Source organism: Etheostoma cragini, chromosome 9, assembly GCF_013103735.1.
Source record: "Etheostoma cragini isolate CJK2018 chromosome 9, CSU_Ecrag_1.0, whole genome shotgun sequence".
NCBI classification, from domain to species: Eukaryota; Metazoa; Chordata; class Actinopteri; order Perciformes; family Percidae; genus Etheostoma; species Etheostoma cragini.
In genome coordinates, this window is record NC_048415.1 from 27,592,351 (window position 1) to 27,601,979 (window position 9,629).

At 39.5% G+C, this 9,629-nt stretch overlaps 1 long non-coding RNA gene across 1 annotated transcript in view; it reads left to right on the forward strand.

Annotated features, from left to right (window-relative positions):
• The window catches only part of LOC117950576, a 20,716-nt gene extending 14,661 nt beyond the window's left edge, over positions 1–6,055 (forward strand). Inside the window, exons 2-3 of the long non-coding RNA XR_004657945.1 lie at positions 990–996; positions 5,732–6,055. This is a non-coding gene — a long non-coding RNA (uncharacterized LOC117950576). The remainder of the gene's footprint in view (positions 1–989; positions 997–5,731) is intronic.
• Positions 6,056–9,629: the final 3,574 nt, after the last annotated feature.

Sequence of the window (9,629 nt, forward strand, 5' to 3'; positions counted from 1 at the left end):
GGTACCACCCCATGCCCCCGTTCTAGCTCAGCCCCTGGAACAAAGCTGGAACATGAGCGTTTAACAAGCTCGATTATACTCACCTCTACCTCTCGGTTAAACTTGAATCATCAGACAAAACAAGTCCTGTTTAATCCTAATAGCCTCGCAGCTTTCACCAAACCATGATCCAGGAAGGTGTTGCTTTTGATTTTTACATGGAACATGCAAATTATTGTCACACTTTGTTTTCCAAATATGTATTTTTTTAACAATTGTGCTTCCATGTTGCACTAACACGTGGCTCTTTGTGGTTTTTTCGTGCAGAGAAGTCTTCCATTGAGGGTTTTTTGTGGCTTAAAGCGCTATTCACACTGGACACATTCTACCAGGGGACGTCATGTGAGAGACAAATTACCCCCCCCACGTCTGTGTTTTGTGTGCCACGTTCACGTGGGATAAGAAAAGTCTGTTTTTACTCAAATTCACATTGACATTATCCACTAGGGATCGACCAGTACTGGTTTTTCAAGCCCGATGTTGATTATTAGTAGTTAATAAATCCAATGTGCTGATTTGGAACCAATGTGCATGTACAGTGAAAATGAAGTCAAAATTAAGCTTTTGGAATGTTACAAACTCCAACACAAAACTTTGTTTAGATGCTTAAAGCAATTATTTTATAAAAGAGAACCTTTCAACATGATACCTAGTGACAGATAGCGTCATGGGCGTCGTAGGTGCCAATACTGAGCACCCACTGAGCACCCAAGTGGGTCAGACTGCCAGTAGGCTACATTCATTTCAAATTAAACACTGCAGTTAGTGATGAGTGGAGCGTGTGTCATAGTGTGATTGGTTACGTCGGGTTTACATTATGACTACACTTAAAAAATAAATAAAAATAACATATAAAAACTGATAATGCCCCGGAAGAAAATACACACCAAACAGTCTTTTGCCATTAAGTTTACGGACAGCCTTTTAATCCAAAACTCTAAATATGGGAGAACCCCTGTGAAAAAACATTACAGAAAATTACTTCTTATTAACAGAGTATATAAGCCCATATTTCAACACACTTTTCTAACAGTGTAAAGGGACTTGAGGGTGCCGCCGTAATGAAAATAAATGAATAAACAACATATGTGGCCGTTTTTCAGGGGAGGACAGTAGCTCTACAGGAGTACAGGAACAGGAATTTTTAAGATTTTTGGGGGGCATTTTAGGCCTTTTATTTTTTATAGGACAGCTAGTGTCTTGTCCAAGGACACTTTCACATGGAACAGCAGGGCCAGGGATTTCAAACCTCGAACCTTACCGCTCTACCACTGAGCCAAAGCCACCCCTAGATGAAGAACTAAAGTTGTAAAGTCAGTTTTTGTTGTTTATAAATCTATTGTTGCAGAAAGCTGCACCGACCATCTTGACACAACTTCTAATCATGTGGCCTTCATTTCCCAGAAACACTCTAAAGGACTTTGAGTGGGAGCATGGTGGAGGTTACGAGCCATTTGGCCGATGATGTATGAAGCAAAGCGTCTGTTTTAATCAGCCGGCTGCAGAAACGATCCGACAGGTTGGCAAGACATGTGGGCGGAAACAAACCAGTGGAGCTAAAATCTAGTAAAAATAGATAGGGGGGGGGGGGGCGTGGTGAAAGTTTTTGAGGGTAAAATAAATGTAAATGTTTTATATACCAACCATTATCCCAAACATATTTTAATGGATGCTTAAATGTATTCAGCGGTACTCATAATGGGGTAATGGGAAATACACACACGCTCAAGTCCTATACGTGCACTGGTCCGAGGTGGGGGGGGGGGGGGGGGGGGGGGGGGGGGGGGGGGGGGGGGGGGTGTCTATCTGCCAGTGCAGGACCAGCACTCTGAGTTAGCAAAGTCTTGTTCCACACAGGGATTTGAACCGCCAACCCTCCAGTTCACAACCCAACTCCCTACAGACTGAGCTACTGTCACCCCCAGCTGTGTTGGCTGTTGATAAAATACCTTATTCATAGCCCTGTCAGCAATATAAATATAAAGCAGTACACATGTGTGTGTGTGTGCGTGCGTGTGTGTGTGTGTGTGTGCAGATTGCGGCCCCAAGTGGACATCTGCAGAACTTCAGCTGCCTGTTCCCAACTTTGCTTTCTTTTTATTCATTTTGTTTATCTTGGAGCAAATGAATCCCGGATTACATGAGCGATTTTAGGCACGTTTTAAGAGGGTTAACACTTTAAAGGTCTGATCATAGAATCTCCCCTCCCGGATTACAATAAAACATCCTTACTTTATGAATATTTAGAAAAGCCATGTCATTTTATTAAAGGCTAGTTAAAAAAATAACAAATCCTTCAGTTATTTATTAGGTTCATCCCATTCTATTTCATCCCAATTTAACCTGTTGATTACCTGCTCAGGTATCTTTTTGACTTTCAATTATGGGCCTTCTATATTCTAAATGGCATATCTATTATATAGGTCAATATAATGCTGACTTTTCAAATAATGAGTTAAAATACAGAATGGAGCACACTTTATTATGACATAAATTCTTATGTCAAACTGGAAATATTTCTATAGTTAAGATGCGTTTGAAAAGAGCCCCTACAAGATGATTGATTGGAGCAATGACATATACCAAGTTGTACTGCAAACCAATTAATATGATTTCATCTAAAGTAGCAACAAATAGGGTATTTTGAAAAGATTTATCATTAATGGAAGAGATGTAATAGATACACAGATTGTATTTTTGCAAGCCATTGCCATTCTCATTGTTTTCCACTAATCTGCCAATTTAGCCCCACACACAAATTCAAATTAGAGCTCCTCATCAGGCCCAACAATCTATAAATGAATTCCATCGGATGTTGTTATCAGATGATTGCATGGTTGGCGTCGGGAGTATTCATTAGATATATAGAGCCGCACAGTGACCTTCGCCTGCACATCTGTTGCTGCTGTATGATTATTTTCTCCCTTTATTTCCTGTTGGAATAAGCTTATCTTAATCAACTCAGATTTTTTTTTTCACATTTTAATTTTTTCAATTTTGTAATGTAACTATAAAGACATACAAAAAGCCTAAATATTTCTAGAAATGAATATCTGATGCACTTATCCTGTGCCTGATTACTACCTTTATGATTGACAAAGTCTTAATGCTGGACTGTGACCTCATAGGAATGAAAAACCCCAGAAACACTGTTAGTTAGTCTATATATCGATGACGTTCCACTTCTAGGATTGCTCAATTGCCGCCAGGATTTCAGCCGGATGTTTGCCGACTTCCTCTTCCTTTGTGTTGGCCGTTAAACTCCGGTGGATTTATGGGTAACTTCTCCTCAGATCTCTGCAGGGTAAATCCAGACAGCTAGCTAGACTATCGGTCCAATCGGAGTTTTCTGATGCGTACACAAAACCGTTGCAGAGGCACCGTTGCTCTGTCCGGCGCATAGCTCCACCCATGACAGTTGTGATTAGTTTAAAGAAATGTCGATAAACCAGAGCAGGTTTTTCTACCATCCCAGAACGCTTTGCTCCTCCGAAGCGCTCTAGAGGAAGGTCCTTGGAAGATGGACCAGTTCTGCTCTTAGAGAGGCTGTACTCAAAATACTGACAAGAAACAGCTGGCTGAAATGGCCTCCACGTGGTTCTCACAGGTTCCCCAATACCTGTAATAAAAAGTCACTGCTTTCTAATCTAATTTATCCCCTGGCTCCAAAAGAAGTCCAATTATATAGAAGGCTATGGGGACAGGACCCTACTTCTCACTTGAGTTAGTACCTTAGTTAACATTTTCCAAACAGGTCTCTGGTCTCAATCGCCTAGATTCAAGTCTTCTTCAATACAGCATGACATTTATTTAGTAAATGATGCTGCTATTTATGTTCAAACAGACAATAAAGCAGGGGATGTTTTAGGGGCGGGGCTACACACCAACCTGTCAATCAGGACAGAGGCTTAGCAATGCTAATCATGGCACTTTGGACATTGACGTGAAGATTTCAACTTGTTTTGGGGAGCTTGGAACCTCTCACTCTGTGTTTTTACTCTTTACACAATAATATATTTATACAAAGAACATTGTAACACCATAATTATGCTGTGTGTGTGTTGTCGCATTGAACAACCAAAGAACATATTTGTCTCTGTGTGTCGATTAGTACAAATAAATACTTTGCACATGAGTTGGAGTGGGACAAGCAGGTCAAAAGTTGCAAAGAAGACTCCCTCACACTGTCTAACTGACAAAAAAGATATGAAATTATACATAAAAAATGTAGATATATCACAAAAATTATAGCCAACATTAGGGTTCTAAACATCACCACCGGGAGTTTTTTTTCTGCACCAATCAATAATATCCTCATGAATACATAACAGTCATTCACAACCCAATTATGGTAACCATTATGTATATATATATATATCATACCAGAGCAATCTATATTACATGGATGTTGAGTTTTAATAAATCCGCACAGCTAATTATGTTGAGCATTCATATTCAGGCATATTTCCCAAACCTGCTGCTACCTTATCCATTAATAAATAAATAGAGGAAAAATATTAAAATGAACAAGAAAATACATAAAAAGGTAAGGGAAAATACAAAAATAGAAAAAAGTCAACGTTATAAACATTGCTTACAAGACTCCACACCATCGTACAAGTACTTGAAAGCAATGCTTGAGTAAAAGTACAAGTATGACATTGGTAGAAGTTAAAGTAACCTTTTAGAGTATTGCTTGAGTAAAAGTCTGAAGTCTGTACTACTAATATTTTTTTCTGATATTAAATGTACTCAATTTAAAAAAAAAGTAAATAAAAACTTATATTCTGAGCTTTATTGTGTCTTCCTTATAGCAAAGTATCATATTCAGGGTTTCCACATCCTTCTTAAACATCAAACAGAATTAAAATGGATGTGTGAAAAAGAATCTTTCACTCCAACATGCAAAAACATTTCATGCAAGTAACAAATAACGAAGTTGCTTAGAGAAAATGTAGTGAAGTAAATGTATGCATTTTATTTAGGAAACGTAGTTAAAAGTAAGGAAAGGTTTCCAGAAATGCAAACAACAAAGTAAAGTACAGACACAAGAAAATTCTACGTAAGTGCAGTAACGAGGTATTTACAAGTATTACAACACTGCATCATACAAGTACAAAAAACCTTCCGGGCCTCAGAAGATTAGATCAGTTTTGGCTGGTGATTAAAAAAGTTAATTTATAACAGCACAGGGACATAATAAGGATCCGATCCTCTTCATCGCTCTTATCTCCATCACCTTCTCTCTCAGTCTCCTGATCTAATCCCCTCTCTTGCCTTCCCAAAGCTACGCTTTGATTGACAGTCTTTTCCTTTTATATCCAAAGAAAGAAAACACAGGGTCAATTGACGTTTATATGTCAATGTTACAAGCCTATGCTAGGATAATTAAAATACATAGGGGTGTAGTGGATATGACAAATGCCTTTGGTGGGGGAGACCCAGGTTGGAGTCCCATTGTGATACATCAGCCAATGCGTCCCTGAGCAAGACATTTAACCCCTAGTTCTCCAAGGGCGTGCGACCTCTGACATACACAGCAATTGTAAGTCGCTTTGGATTAAAGCGTCAGCTACATGACATGTAATGAAAGTAAAACTAATATTTGTGACTGCTGAGTGCAGTCATTGAGCGATTGGTTCAAGAAAATGTCTCTGACCATAGAAGTTTAAGCTTTTAACAATTTTTTAAGCCTTTATGGTATAAGATTGCATTGTGTACTAGACAGATAAGAACACAGGAAAGGTAGTTAAAGTTACAGAACAGATGAGGAAGTTTCACCACAAAGTCGAGGCCGTGTGTGTGTGTGCGTGTGTTTGTGAAGATAACAGCTGCCTAAAATCAAGGAGACACCCTCTCTGTGAGGAGAGAATAAAAACAGGGAAAACTTGGTTCAGGGTTCATTTTAAGACGAGATCTTGGTGGACCAGCTCTCCATTACGGAAAAAAAGTACCTAGTACCTGCTAACGGGTAGTTTTTTTAGTACCAACTCAGTGGAGGTTCCAAGTGAGCTGAGCTGATACCAGAAGGTGATGTGAAAACCTGCAAGTTACTGATTGGTTGGAGAGAATCGTCACTAAATGAATAAAACCTTTATTACCCCAAGGGGAATTTGTTTAACACTCAAGGGAGCCACATTTAAACGTTAAGCCCATACAACAGTAAAACAATAAAATACATTAAGAAGACAATAAAACCAAAGCAACAGCAATGAAGATTGAAAAACAGAACATAAAGAACGACAACAACACAGTACTGGTGGTGACGTGCAGTCATCAGCCCACTAACTAAGATTATTTAATAAATAAAAGAAAAAGTGCCCAAATCAAATGTCTATGTGCCTATGTGTGATCTATTCAGTAACTGAATGTTACTCGGCACAAATGATGTAATGGCACGTTTGGTTTTTGTTAGGGGCATTTGAAATCTTCGTCGTAGGAGGTTGATTTCATCACCCCCCCCCCCCAGCACTGGATGGCAAAGTTCACCACATTCTGAATAACAGGGAAATAAAACATTGTCAGAGTTGTTGTGTCTGCATTAAAACTATGCAGTTTTTCTTTAAAAATAAAGCCGTTGCTGTGCTTTTGTGTATCTCGCTAATGTGTTTGAAATCTATAATAGTGCCCGGCTACTTATACTCTTCCACAGTCTCAATGACATATAATGAATAATGACAAGTTGCAGTCCCTAAATCAATCACCATTTCTTTTGTTTTTGAAATGAGTTTTGATTGCACCATTCATGGAAGAGGTCAACCTCATCAGCAAACTAAATCAGTGAGCAGTTGGAATGGTGGTTAACACAATCATTAGTATACAAAATAAATAACAGTGGTAATAAAACACATCCTTGTGGCACTCCCGTGTTTGTCATGATGGGTCTTGCCTGAATGCGACCCGCCCTCACATACTATTGTCTGCCAGTCAAAAAGCCCTGAATCCACTTTACAAGAATGAGGTTTACACCCATGTTAATCAGCTTATCTATCAACATGTGTGACCGGATAGTCTTTAAAGCTGAAGAGAAGCCTGCAAACAGGATATGTATGAGAGGGAGGTAGGTCAAGGTGTTGTGACAGCATAATCCCATCCCGTTTTCTCTCTGTAAGCAAACTGTGTCCATGTGAGCTTTGGTTTGTATTTTGAGATTAATTATAATAATCCACTCAAAGCACTTCATAGCAACAGAAGTGAGTGCCACTGGTCCAAAATCATTCAGTCCGATTGGTTTGGGTTTCTTAGGAAGTGGTAAGATTTGACTGGTTCCACTTATTATTTATTATTTATTCAACATTATCATTCTCTATGTCAGAGCTGTTCATACTGTTCATATTGTAATATAATAACATAATACTATTTATTCCAGCATCCTTTGGACTATTCTCCACATTTAAAATAATCACAATTTACACTTGCATACTTTGCAATCTTCATTGCACTATTGCCTCTATATTGTTTCTGTTTAGAGTTTGTATATATTAACGTGTATATATTGTTTTGTTTTGTGGTTTGTTTTGTATGTGTAAGTGCATTGTGAGCAATGATGGTCCAAAGAAAAAATCCTCATATGTTTCCTCATACCTGGCAAATAAAGCTGATTCTGATTCTGATATCACTGGTACTTTGAGTGTGTCAAGTGATTTCTGAAACTGTCCTCTGAACACCGGACTCAGTTGTTCTTGGCAGCTCCTTAGGACGGTCCTTTTCAGCCTGTCAGGGCCGGCCGCGTTCCATATCCTTATAAATTCCTCACAGCTGACCGTGATTGGTGCATTTGCTCTTCCATCGAGGCTGATGCATTGACTGGCACGTCACTCTCCCATCTTGCAAAGTGTACTTTCAGGGCATTTGCTCGCTTGACTGTATGTAGCGGGGTGATGGAGTGGTGATTTTACCCTATGATAGTTTTAATACCCCTCCACGCCATACAGGAGTAATTTTCCTTTGGTTGTTGTTCAAGTTTGTCTTTATATTGTCTCTTACCCTGTTAGATTTTTATCTGTATTTCCTTCTAAAACAGCTTCCCTCCATGCCTATCATTTGCTTTAAACAATCTGTCATATCCACTAATAGTTTCTTAATTTCGGTTGTAATCCAAGGTTTTGGATTAGCAAACTGTTTCACACGTTCTGTTGGGATCACATTGTCCACATGTCCAACAACCGCCTGATAGTCAAGATATACACAGTCAAAAACGCTCCACTCCGTGCAGTCAAAACAGCCCTGCAGAGCTGTCACGCTGTCATCATCCCAAACACGCACTGATGTGATTTTACGTTTTTCCCTTTTCAGTTTTTGTCGGTAAGAAGGACATAAAAAGACCTATCGCCTATCTGTGGTTTGTTGCTTTTTAATGTTGCCATGACATAGATCGATTGTTTTTTATCCTCGCGTGGCACACTTTATATATTGCTGATAGTTGGGTAGCACAGATGACAAGGATCAGCCATTAAGTAACCCAGAATAAGGTTAGGAGTACCTCCAATCCTTGGATATGGTGGTATATCACATCTGTAGTCTCTTTGTAGTTTGCGTCAGGGGGAATATTCACTAGACATACAAATGGTTGCACAAACTCTTTTGGTAAATATGTAGGTCTAAGATAAACTAATAGAAGTTCTAGATTTGGGGAATTTATAGTGTGTCTAATGATATGGTGTCCACACCACTTGGTGTTTAAATATAGTCCTCCTCCGATCGATTTCCCAGTGGCTTGTTGTACCCTGTTAACTCTTAACGGTGTACCAAAGCCAGGAAGGGAAAGCGGGTCATTGTTCACGATACAGTTTAAGCAAGTCTCACTGAAGCATAACAGAGAAAGGGCCCTGTATTCATACAGGTTTTGCTTAGAGGCATGAAGTTCATCTAATTTGTTCTTTCACATTAGAGAGGATGATAGTTGGTAGTGGAGGCTTAAATCTCTTAAATTTCTCTTTATCCTGACAGATTGCTGTTCAGTTGGACGTAGGCATTCCAAAGGAAAGACTGTTGGAGGTGTCCACTGCAGCTGTGTTGGTAGACCCAGCTGAAGTAATTGATCTCTGCCGTAGGTTACCCTATTCATAGCTAGCGACATTCATTGCTGCCTCCAGCTTCCCTTGAAACTTATTTGTCTTCTGGCTGTGGCAGCAGCCATATGGCAACACACCGTCGTCGTTTCTGTGTGTGTGATTTTCTTAGGGGCAAAATGACATGGTGTCAGATTGGTGCCAGTACTCGCCGATCCCGATGCTAGCGTTTTAGGTAGTATCGAAAGCTTTTCCAATACTGGCATTGGTATTTAAACATCTTTAGTATCTGTGACACTGTTTTAGCTGTATTTGCCATCCCCAAGCTCCAGACAGAACCCCCGCTGTGTATGTTACATGACTCCTGTGAGTGTTGGTATTCTGACACCTTGATGTTTGCATTTACACAGCCTCCTGTGTGACTGGAGTATCCTAACACGCCAACAAGTCAGGTTTATTCAACCTTCACACATTGTTCTTATTTTTCTCACTTCCTACCATTGTGTCACAAAAGAAATATCTAACCAGGATTCCTCTTGCTTCCTGCCCTCAGTCTCAGCCTCTTGCGTCTTAGTTTCA